Raw genomic sequence first — 11,847 nt, forward strand, 5'->3', positions numbered from 1 at the left:
GGCATCAGCCACCACCCTCCCCACCCTCTCTTCCCTCTGCTTTTCTCTGTTCCCATTCATTCTCTTTTACTTAAGATGGACCTTATTCATAAGCTGAGGTCAAGGCAGTGATCATCTCTGGGCCATTCGGTTCAACTTAAAGACTCTCACTTGGTCATTCATTCATTAATCAAGTATTTATTGAGCCCCTGCCATGTGCCAGGCCCATTAACAAGACAGACAAGTCCCTGATCACACTCTGGCAGCTGATACAGATAATAAACAAACACCCAGACACGATCCTTAGAGATTGTAACAGGTATGATGATGGAAAGGAGAAGAGAAATGAAACAGTAACTCCAGAGACCACTCTAGACTGGTGGTAGGGAAGGTTTACCTGAGGAGTTGATATCTGAAGCCCCGAAGTTAAATAGTGTACACATAAGCATTACCCAGGGGACAGGAACGACTCCATGATGACTTCCTGAAGCGACCGACAGACGGGAGGCCAGAATACCTGGTGCCAAGTGAGCAGACAAGGGCAGTAAGAAACGAAGCTGGAAGCTAAATCCAATAGAGCCTCTTGGAGAGTCCCTGTCACACCTGTTTTCTCACCATAAATATTCAGAGAACCCCAGTTTGGATTATGAATTGCACACTCACTCTACATATGGGCTACAAAAGTCAGGATTAATTTCTAAGAGAAATGGAAAGACATCAAAAAGCTTTAAGTAGGGCAATTCTTTGGTCTGATTGTATTTCGTACAGACTGGATTGTACGAAAACTGGAAACCAGATAATGAGTTAATCAATGCAATAAGTCGAATATGTCTACATTTGGAGAATTGACTTTTTTTTTTTCTTTAGTAAAAGAAATCAATATTGAAATAAAAATAGGTAAAATTTGTGATCGAGCCTAAGGCATAGACAAACCCTCGTCATCCTCATCTAACACTTAGAGCTCAATACCATTGTCCTTTTTGTTTTTCTTTTCATTTCTCTTAAACTCAGAAGCATTTTCTGAGGCAGATCATAGCTCCAGCTTTCTGGGTCTCACGGCAACTTGGCAGCACAATGCTTCTAGGCTAAAATCCCAGCTTCCATGGATTCACACAGTTTCAGCCACAAATATTTACCTTGCCTGGCTCCTGGAGCTAATTAAAGGGGCAGGGCTCTGGTCCTCTGGGCTCTCCCTTAAACTGCTGTCAGAGACAGGAGCAGCTGCAGGACAAGAACGGCAGCCCCATAACTCATCTCTGCATCTACACAGCGACTTCCTCACAAATGTCCTCTTCAAATCAGGTAAAGGGGTCGTACCCATGCCCTGCCCTCGCCACTTTCCTACTGAACTTGAAGTCGCACCTCTGTGTAATGATTTCTCCTAGAAACTGAAGTTATCCTTTAGTAACATATCTGTCCTACAGCTGCCTCTGTAAGAGAGAATCTCAGGATCAAATGCTAAGCTTATTATACCAGCTAGAACACAGTGTTTCACTGCATATTTTAATTTTTATCATAAAAATGATACATGCTTACGCTAAAAAAATTCAAAAAGGAAAGGTGGGAATTGAAGAGCAACTTTTTCTTTCTCTCCTCCCTTAGTCCCTGTCACTGACCCAACGAATGCCCTTCCTCTGTCAATCTCTCTATGCATATAAAAGCAGATGGAGAAAAATATATTAGCATTTAAAATAGATCACCCTAAAGGCTTTAAAGTGATTTCATGATAACAAACAAATCTAGATTTGATAAACCATGAAACAGAATCAAATCCCAGTTCCCTGGCAGGAACTGAAGGCTCGGCCCTTCCTGCAAAGTTGAATAGCTGGGTTAATCCTGGTTATGATTCACAACAGATTCAAGAACCCATATTCAACTTGCCAGGCCCAGGTAGAAATTAGAACATGAGGTGAGGTTACAACTCTGAAAACACTCAGAGCTTGAATAGAGGAGAAAAAAAAGACATAGAAAATAGTCCGTCTATTGAGATGAATGGATAAATAAAATGTGATGTATACATATGATGGAATACTATTCAGTTTTAAAAAAAGACGGAAATCTTATTATTTGCAACAACATGGATAGACCTAGAAGACGTTATGCCAAGTGAATAAGTCAATCATAGTAGGACAAATACCTCCATGATTCTACTTACATTGTCAAACTTATATAAGCAGAAAAAAAAAAAAGTGGAAGTTGCCAGGGGAAGAGGGCAGGGGGAATTGGGGAGAAGTTCAACAGATATAAAGTTACAGTTATAAAAATGAGTAAGTTCTAGAGATCTGGCTGTACAACACACTGCCTATAGGTAACACTATGGAATTGTGCACTGAAAAATTTGCTAAGAGTGAAGATCTAGTTAAGTGTTCTTACAACAAAAACAACAAAAGCAAAGGAACCTAAGGAAGCTTTTGGAGTTATTAAAAACCTTGATTGTGGTGATGGTATCAACAGTCCAGTTCAGTCGCTCGGTCGTGTCTGACTCTCTGCGACCCCATGGACTGCAGCACGCCAGGCCTCTCTGTCCATTGCCAACTCCTGGAGTTTACTCAAACTCATGTCCATTGAGTCGGTGATGCCATCCAGCCATCTCATCCTCTGTCATCCCTTTCTTCTCCTGCCCTCAATCTTTGCCAGCCTCATGGTCTTTTCAAATGAGTCAGTTCTTCCCACCAGGTGGCCAAAGTATTGGAGTTTCAGCTTTAGCATCAGTCCTTCCAATGAATATTCAGGACTGATTTCCTTTAGGATGGACTGCTTGGATCTCCTTGTATTCCAAGGGACTCTCAACAGTCTTCTCCAACACCATAGTTCAAAAGCATCAATTCTACGGCACTCAGCTTTCTTTATGGTCCAACTCTCACATCCAAACATGACGACTGGAAAAACCATAGCCTTGACTAGATGGACCTTTGTTGGTAAAGTAATGTCTCTGCTTTTTAATATGCTATCTAGGTTGGTCATAACTTTCCTTCCAAGGAGCAAGCATCTTTTAATTTCATGGCTGCAGTCACCATCTGCAGTGATTTGGGAGCCCAAGAAAATAAAGTGTCACTGTTTCCACTGTTTCCCCATCTATTTCCCATGAAGTGATGGGACACGATGCCATGATCTTAGTTTTCTGAATGTTGAGCTTTAAGCCAACCTCTTCACTCTCCTCTTTCACTTTCATCAAGAGGCTTTTTAGTTCCTCTTCACTTTCTGCCATAAGGGTGGTGTCATCTGCATATCTGAGGTTATTGATGTTTCTCCCGGCAATCTTGATTCCAGCTTGTGCTTCATCCAGCCCAACATTTCTCATGATGTACTCTACATGTAAGTTAAATAAGCAGGGTGACAATATACAGACTCCTTTCCAGATTTGGAACCAGTCTGTTGTTCCATGTCCAGTTCTAACTGTTGCTTCCTGACCTGCATACAGATTTCTCAAGAGGCAGGTCAGGTGGTCTGGTATTCCCATCTCTTTCAGAATTTTCCAGTTTGTTGTGGTCCACACAGTCAAAGGCTTTGGCAGAGTCAATAAAGCAGAAGTATATGTTTTTCTGGAACTCTCTTGCTTTTTTGATGATCCAGTGGATGTTGGCAATTTGATCTCTGGTTCCTCTGCCTTTTCTAAATCCAGCTTGAACATCGGGAAGTTCATGGTTCACATACTGTTCAAGCCTGGCTTGGAGAATTTTGAGCATTACTTTACTAACAAGTGAGATGAGTGCAATAGTGTGGTAGTTTGAGCATTCTTTGGCATTGCCTTTCTTTGGGATTGGAATGAAAACTGACCTTTTCCAGTCCTGTGGCCACTGCGCTGACTTTTCCAAATTTGCTGGCATATTGAGTGCAGCACTTTCACAGCATCATCTTTCAGGATTGGAAATAGCTCAACTGGAATGCCATCACCTCCACTAGCTTTGTTCATAGTGATGATTCCTAAAGCCCACTTGACTTCACAGTCCAGGATGTCTGGCTCTAGGTGAGTTATCACACCATTGTGATTATCTGGGTCATGAAGATCTTTTTTGTACAGTTCTTCTGTGTATTCTTGCCACTTCTTCTTAATATCTTCTGCTTCTGTTAGGTCCATACCATTTCTGCCCTTTATTGAGCCTATCTTGGCATAAACTGTTCCCTTGGTATATCTAATTTTCTTGAAGAGATCTCTAGTCTTTCCCATTCTAATGTTTTCCTCTATTTCTTTTCATTGATTACTGAGGAAGGCTTTCTTTTCTCTCCTTGCTGTTCTTTGGAACTCTGCATTCAGATGCTTATATCTTTCCTTTTCTCCTTTGCCTTTCGTTTCTCTTCTATTCACAGCTATTTGTAAGGCCTCCTCAGACAGCCATTTTGCCTTTTTGCATTTCTTTTCCTTGGGAATGATCTTGATCTTTGCCTCCTGTACAATGTCATGAACATCCATAGTTCTTCAGACACTCTATCATATCTAATCCCTTGAATCTATTTGTCACTTCCACTGTATAAATGTAAGGGATTTGATTTAGGTCATACCTGAATGGTCTAGTGGTTTTCCCTACTTCTTCAATTTAAGTCTGAATTTGGCAATAAGGAGTACATGATCTGAGCCACAGTCAGCTCCCTGTCTTGTTTTTGCTGACTATATAGAACTTCTCCATCTTTGGACATGCATATGTCCAATTTTATCAAACTGTATACATTAATGTGTGTCTTTTTGGCATATCAATGATATCTCAATAAAGTTGTAAAAGTAAATAAACAAAAGAAATATCAAGCTCAGGTAACAGGGAGGAGGTATGTTTTTGCCTTTACCAAGGAGAATTTGGGAAAGATTCCCATTCCCAGTTACTCCTGCAACAGACAACCTACATCAACTAGACAAAATAGTATTCAACATTCTGAATAATTTCATGTTTTACAAAATAAATGCATACAAAATAAAGTCCATTCCTGCTTACTTATATTTCTTGTTTTCTTAAAAAATGTGAAGCAGTATTAAATTTTAACAAATGATTTTTGTTGCCTCTTTTAAGATAATTATGTGCTTTTTCTCTTATAATTTGTTAATGTAGTAAATCTTACTAATAGATTTTCCTAACATTAGACCATCCTTGTTTTCGGGGGGATAAACCCAATTTGGTCATACTGTATTATTAGTTTTGTGGGGTTTTGTTTTGTTCTGTTAATTTTTTAAAGCAATTTTTGGTGGCCCCATCATGGCGTGTAGGATCTTATTTCTCTGACCAGGGAACTGAACCCACAACCTCCGAAATGGAAGCACAGAATGTTAACCACTGAAATGCCAGGGAAGTCCCTGGTTTTGTGTTTTTTGTTTGTTTTGGTTTGTCTTTTCCCAAATTTTATTTATACCTTTATATTTAGAAATGAAGCTGGTTTAAAATTTTTCCCTATTATTTTTGTCTTATTTTGGATTCAAGTTTTTGCCAATCTAATAAAATGAGTTTTGGGGTTCTTTTCATACTCTATATCTGTGGAACAGTTTATAGAGATTGGAACTCTATACTCCTTAGAAATTTGGTAAGACTCACTTGTAAGAAACTACTCATACCTTAATAAGCAATTTGTACAGATTTAATCAGGGATTTAATGTCTTTCAAAGTCATAGGATTTAGGTCATTTATTTCTTCTTGAATCAGTTTTAACTGATTATAGTTTTTCTAGAAAATTGACTATTTTGCATATTCCAGTTAATCAACATAAAGTTGTACATGGTTTTTCCTTGTTACCTGTCTTAATTTCTGGTATATTTGTGATTCTACTGCTTTCCAGTTTCTAATTTCAATATTGTTTTGGATATCTTTTGTATGTAAAGCCACACCGAAACTGGCCATATGGAGGCCCAGTTTTAAATGTGTTGTTATAGCCAATGCTTACAATAGTCCAGAGTTTGAAGTTGGAATAGAAATAGAAATGCCACTAGAACTGCTCCTTTATAACTTCTGTCTCTAACTCCTCCCACTTGAGTCACATAACCTGCATGCCTGTACATACCCCTTAGAAATTTGTTCTTTTAAGGAAATGCAAAGTGGTGGTGTTCTATTTTCTCTAATTGCTCAGCCCATTCAAAAACCAGAAGACAATAAGACAAAAACAGAAGACGATAAAATATGTCTTCTGCAGTTTCAGTATCCTCAGTTTTTCTAATAGTTACTCAAATACCCTGGATCCCAAGCTCCTCACCAGCTCTCTCCTAGTGATCCAGCCCAGTACCGCAGCATCTTAACCAAGTAGGATGAGTCCAGTAGATTGGACCCTTCCATGAGTGTTTCCTAAAATTCCTAAAATTCATTGACTTCTGCTTGCTCCATCACGTTATTGACTCACATTAATTTTGCAGTCAACCAAACATTTGGGTCTTTTTCGCATATGCTATTGAGGGCTCTTTATTCCCAAGCATATAAGAGAAGGACTTCTTGATTATGTAATTCCCTAGTCTATAGACTTACAGAGAGAATTTGAAACATGTCTGGGCTGTAATCAAGCATCCTCATAGGTGAGGACAGAGGAGCAAGCAAGCAGTTCTGCACTCAGCAATCTAGAGGAAGAGCTCTTTGTCTATAACGGAAGACATGTCAGCTGGGTCCTACCACAGTCCAATTGCCAAGAACAGGACAGGAAAAAGAATGACTACTTATTGAGAACCTAGAGTATCAAATCTATGTTAGGTGCTTTGTATCTGTTATCTCACATAGAAAGCTTTAGTTCACAAAACAACAGTAGATCAAGGTGTAGCATGAGTAAATAAAGATTCAAGTAAGCAAATGCCAGATAAAATGATCCCCATTTTATTTATGAGGAAACCAATGCTAGGAGCATGATTTGCCCAAAATGACACAACCAAAAGGCAATGGGACCTTGTTTGACTTTAAAATTCATGTAATGTCTTCTACATTGTGAACAGATGCAGTGCGGGGAGCAAGGGCACTTATGCGATGCTTAACAAAGGATTATTTTCACCTACATTAACTCGACTTGATCTTCATAACAACTTCATGTGATAGGTAGAACATGTGATACAATCTTTATTTCACAGGTAAAGATATCAGTGCTCAGAGAATCAAGTGGCCTACCCAAGGTCACCCAGCTTGACGATGAGGTTGCAGAGCAGACCTTGACCCCAGGCTCTCTGACAACAAGCACAGTGCAAACACCTCTCTGGGCAGCTGGCATGGGGAAGGAGGGCAGCAGGGAATGGGGCAAGTGCTGATGACCAATGTGGAAGTGGGGATGGGGAAAGCTCAAACTCCAACCTTACCAAGAAACTACTATGCTCTGTTATTATTTTTGAATTATCTTGAGCCTTCAAGAGACACAGAAGAAAGAAAGGTCAAGTGACCTTTCTTTCTCTGCCCAAAAAGCAGAACAGCCTAGGATAGATAACTTCATGGTTTCTTCCATGTGAGAGTGAGGCTGCCTTTGCCATCAATGACACTGGTGCAGTAGATTCTTGTGGAGAAGGAAGCTGAAAGGCCAGAGCCCAGCGAACATATTGGCCTTTGATTTCTTCAGTAAAGTCAGAATCTTTAAAAAAAGAAAAATATTGAAAATGAATCAAATGTGTTCATGTCCTAATCCATTGAAGACAGATAGATTTAACATCAGTTAGATATCCATAGAACATTTGATTTACCAGTTATTTCAGTTCAGTTCAGTCAATTAGTCATGTCCGACTTTTTGCGACCCCATGGACTGCAGCACGCTGGGCCTCCCTGTCCATCACCAACTCCCAGAGCTTGTTCAGATCATGTCTGTTGAGTTGGTGATGCCATCCAACCATCTTATCCTCTATCATCCCCTTCTCCTGCCTTCAATCTTTCCCAGCATCAGGGTCTTTTCAAATGAGTCAGCTCTTCACATCAGGTGGCCAAAGTACCGGAGCTTGAACTTTAGCATCAGTCCTTTCAATGAATGTTCAGGACTGATTTCCTTTAGGATTGTCAGGTTTGATGTCCTTGCAGTCCAAGGGAATCTCAAGAGTCTTTTCCAACACCACAGTTTGAAAACATCAATTCTTTGGTGCTCAACTTTCTTTATGGTCCAACTCTCATATCCATACACGACTATAACTTTGACTAGATGGACTTTTGTTGGTAGAGTAATGTCTCTGCTTTTTAGTATGCTGTCTAGGTTTGTAATAACTTTTCTTCTAAGGAGCAAGTATCTTTTAATTTCTGGTGACTGCAATGCAGTGATTTTGAAGCCCAAGAAAATAGTCTGTCAGTTTCCATTGTTTCTCCATCTATTTGCCATGAAGTGATGGGACCGGATGCCATGATCTTGGTTTTCTGAATGTTGAGTTTTAAGCCAACTTTTTCACTCTCCTCTTTCACTTTCATCAAGAGGCTCTTTAATTTCTTTTCACTTTCTGCCATAAGGGTGGTGTCATCTGCATATCTGAGGTTATTGATATTTTTCCCTGCAATCTTGATTCCAGTTTGCAGAAAAAAAAAAAAAAAGTTATTTAAACTTCACTTAAGTCAAGTACCTGCTTATTCAGGCCTGCAAAATAAAGGCTTTTCCCACAATTTGCAGGCTGATTACTGGTTCACATATAGACCAAACTGAAAGCAAATCACCTCATAAGGGAAAGTCTCTTTTTTGTGATGTCAACAATGCAGTTCTATTACTCTCTTTCAAGCCTGACTGTGAAACTTTCTCCTGGAGAATAGGAAATGACTGTGGGGAGTCTATATGTCCTCAACAAGCAAGCCAGCATTCTTCACCTCTCAACAAGTGGTAGACATATGCTTTCACCATGGCACTCAAGTAAGATCCTCAGAATGTATCACTGCAACCAAGACATTAAGAAATCTGGGAGCAGACTTTGAGCTTTTCCAGGGCCTTCCAAGCCTGCCTGTGGCTCAAATTCACCACCCAAGCACCTTAAAAGAATATACATATGCCTGGACTCCTCCCAGAAAGGATTCTGCTACAGAGAAATGTGTTTAAACTACACGATGAGGATGCCATATCAGCATTTCAGCAAAATCCAGACTAAAAAAAAGATGAAGGGAGAACTTGTACATTGAAAGAAAATAAGACATACTGCTACCAATGTGATGTTTGAACTTAGCTGATTCCCATTTCAAATGAACACAAGGTAAAATCAACAAAACAAAAGAAAATTTGGGCCATTTGACAGACAATTCAAGTTTTGAACACTGATTGGATATATGATTTATTACTCTTTCTCTTGAGATATAATGATAATATTGTGGTTGTTTTTAAAAAAAATACTTTACATTGTAAAGATAAAATAATATGTTCTTTAGAATTTGCTTCAAATAAGGGAGGAGTGAGTAGAACTATAGATGAAGCAGGACTGGTCATTAATTCATAATTAACTGCTCATTTTCATGAGGATAAAGGAGGTTCACTATGCTTTTTGGTCTATTTCAGTACATTTTTGAAATTTTCCATAATAAAAATGTAATCTCCTAGGTTTGTGAGCTGTTCTATTTCTTCTCACACACAGCTTAACACACATATATAGTGGGCCACCCTGTTCTAATGTGAATTCAGTGTTTACTCCCCAGAACAGAAGAAAAGGGAAGCAGGAGTAGGGCACTTTTGTACTGGGCACAAACACAAGCTCCAGACTTTCACGTAAGGTTTTTCCTAGTTGTAGACTGAGGTATGTAGAAGAGCTGTTGCTCCATCAAATCAGTCTGGTTACCTCTAAAAGACTAGCTTCCTCTTCTTCTGAACTACAGCAGTCTGGTGCTTTTTCTTTTCTTTTTTTTCAGGTAAGAAGTGGAGTTATTCAGATTCAGGGAGAAGCACACTCCACAGACAGAAGTGGGCCTTCGTGGAGGACGAGCGCTGTATTTTTTCTTCATAAACTGCCATGCCTACAGGACTACATGCGTGTGCACTTGTGTGTGAGTACTTTGGGTGGCCAAGTACCTTTGTGTGGGTTGTGCACTGCACAAGAGTATCACATATAAGGGGACACCCTTCATATCGTCAACATTGTGGATTTATATTCTTATTATGACAACTATCTTGCAGATGGTAATAAAATTTTCTAACAAAATCAGTACATTTGATAACAGCCCCAAATTTCCAACAGATGGAAACAAAATTGTCTTACAGCAGGTACATCTTTTCTAATTACAGACTCACTGTATGGGCTAGCAGTGGACTTGAACTGCTTGACTTCCTGACTTTGAATTCCTCTCCCACAAACCACCCACTGACTTTACAATCTTCACAAGTTACTGAATAGCCATGAGCCCAAGCTTCTTCATCTGTAAAATGGGATGATTACATTAGGAGCATTGTTCAAAGCATTAAATGTATGTGAAACAGTGTCTGGCACATAGGACGCCCTTGATAAGTATTAAAGATCAGCTACTATCATTTTATTCATACTTACTCTAATTTCATGGGTGTAAACGTGTATAGGCATGTCTATTGTGTCATTCATAAACTCAATGAATAAATTGCTTCAATGGACTTCAGAAAGACTATATCCACAATTTCACTAACCTATTTTTAAATAAGGACATTTTCTCAAACCATCAAGTTTTCAAAAATGCCATAAAGCTCAAGGTCCAGGATGGCAATCAGAGTTTATAAGCCTCTCTGCACACAGGAGCTATGTGTATATGCTGATCAGGAGCTCTCAGAAGAAAAAGTCTGGGGTTTTTCCATCCTTCTAACTACTTGACCAGTAAGCCAGCAATGGGAAAAATTCCAGTGGGAGTTGCCAGCCACAAAAGGGGTATTACCCCATAGGCAGAATAGAGTCAAAATGCTTCAAGAGGTTAAAAGTCTATTTTTAAAAGGAAAGAACACGGAGTATGTCTTTAACTTGGTGTTAAAAATAAACTCAGCTGCCTCCTGTACACTCCCCACCTCCTCCCACTGTCCTCCCATACCCTGCACTGCCCGGTATGAAAGACGGAGCTTGTGTTTCATTGTTTCTTCTCATGAGTTTTTCTTTCATTTCCACCCCACCCTCCCAATTCTTAGCCAAACATGGGCTACTTGATTTTCAGTTCAACAAAATAAGTCTCATTCTCTCTCCAAATTTCCTCAGGAACAATCCACCCCCTGCCCCTTCCCCCCAAGAAAGTACACTGGATTATAATTCAGAATTAACCATGTGAGGGGCTGAGGAGAAACTCCACACACAAATTAGTGAAATGGAGTCCTGCCAGCTCTCCCCTAAGCCTGGCAAGTGTCTACAGGGCAGGAGTGTCATTGGTGGGTCATTTAGACAAGAGGGCCCTATGCTGAACACTGTTTAATACTGGAGTTTTAGCACAGACTTTTCCTGAGGCATGGTTATCCGTGCAAACACTGCTTTGCTGAGTTGGTTTCAATAAATTCCATTTAATAACCACAGAAATCCTATAGATCAGATGTGCCAGTTTTTTTTTTTTTTTCCATAAAAGACGTAATCAATACAGCAGAAAAGCTGCTATCTAGAATGAACAATCTGGATTTCTTATTGCCTGTAGATGGTAGACAGATTTCAAGACCCGAGTGGGAGGCAAAAGTGTTGGAGAACACAGAGACACAGGTCTGGGTACTGTACTGTCACTGTGGAGGGGAGGCTGACAGATGAAGGGATCGCTGCAAACTTGTTTAACTAAAAAAGATTTAGGGGGAAAAAAAAAAAGACAGCCCATAGTCATGGGAAAAGCAACAGAATTCATTTTAGGAAATAATGTTAGAGTCTCATCTCAGTCTCCAACGTGAAGGGTTGCCTCAAAAGCCTCTCTGCAACTTCCTTTTCACAAAATGAGATCCCCGCCTTCTTAGATCTATTCTTTAATAGAAACATACAACTGTTAAATTACCTATAATTGATACAAATAAAATATGTACTAAGGATGTAATGTACAACATGATTAATGTAATTAACACTGC

General features: G+C 39.5%; 1 long non-coding RNA gene across 2 annotated transcripts; it reads left to right on the forward strand.

Moving 5' to 3' along the window:
• Positions 1-1,185: 1,185 nt before the first annotated feature.
• Positions 1,186-10,430, forward strand: LOC107132464 (uncharacterized). Of its 2 annotated transcripts, none has more exons than XR_001500307.3 (3): positions 1,186-1,281; positions 9,714-9,848; positions 10,087-10,430. It is a non-coding gene; the product is annotated as an uncharacterized lncRNA (long non-coding RNA). The 2 variants fall into 2 exon arrangements; XR_009494471.1 differs by lacking the exon at positions 1,186-1,281 and adding an exon at positions 6,519-9,067.
• The last annotated feature ends 1,417 nt before the right edge of the window (positions 10,431-11,847 follow it).

Source organism: Bos taurus, chromosome 5, assembly GCF_002263795.3.
Source record: "Bos taurus isolate L1 Dominette 01449 registration number 42190680 breed Hereford chromosome 5, ARS-UCD2.0, whole genome shotgun sequence".
Classification (NCBI taxonomy): Eukaryota; Metazoa; Chordata; class Mammalia; order Artiodactyla; family Bovidae; genus Bos; species Bos taurus.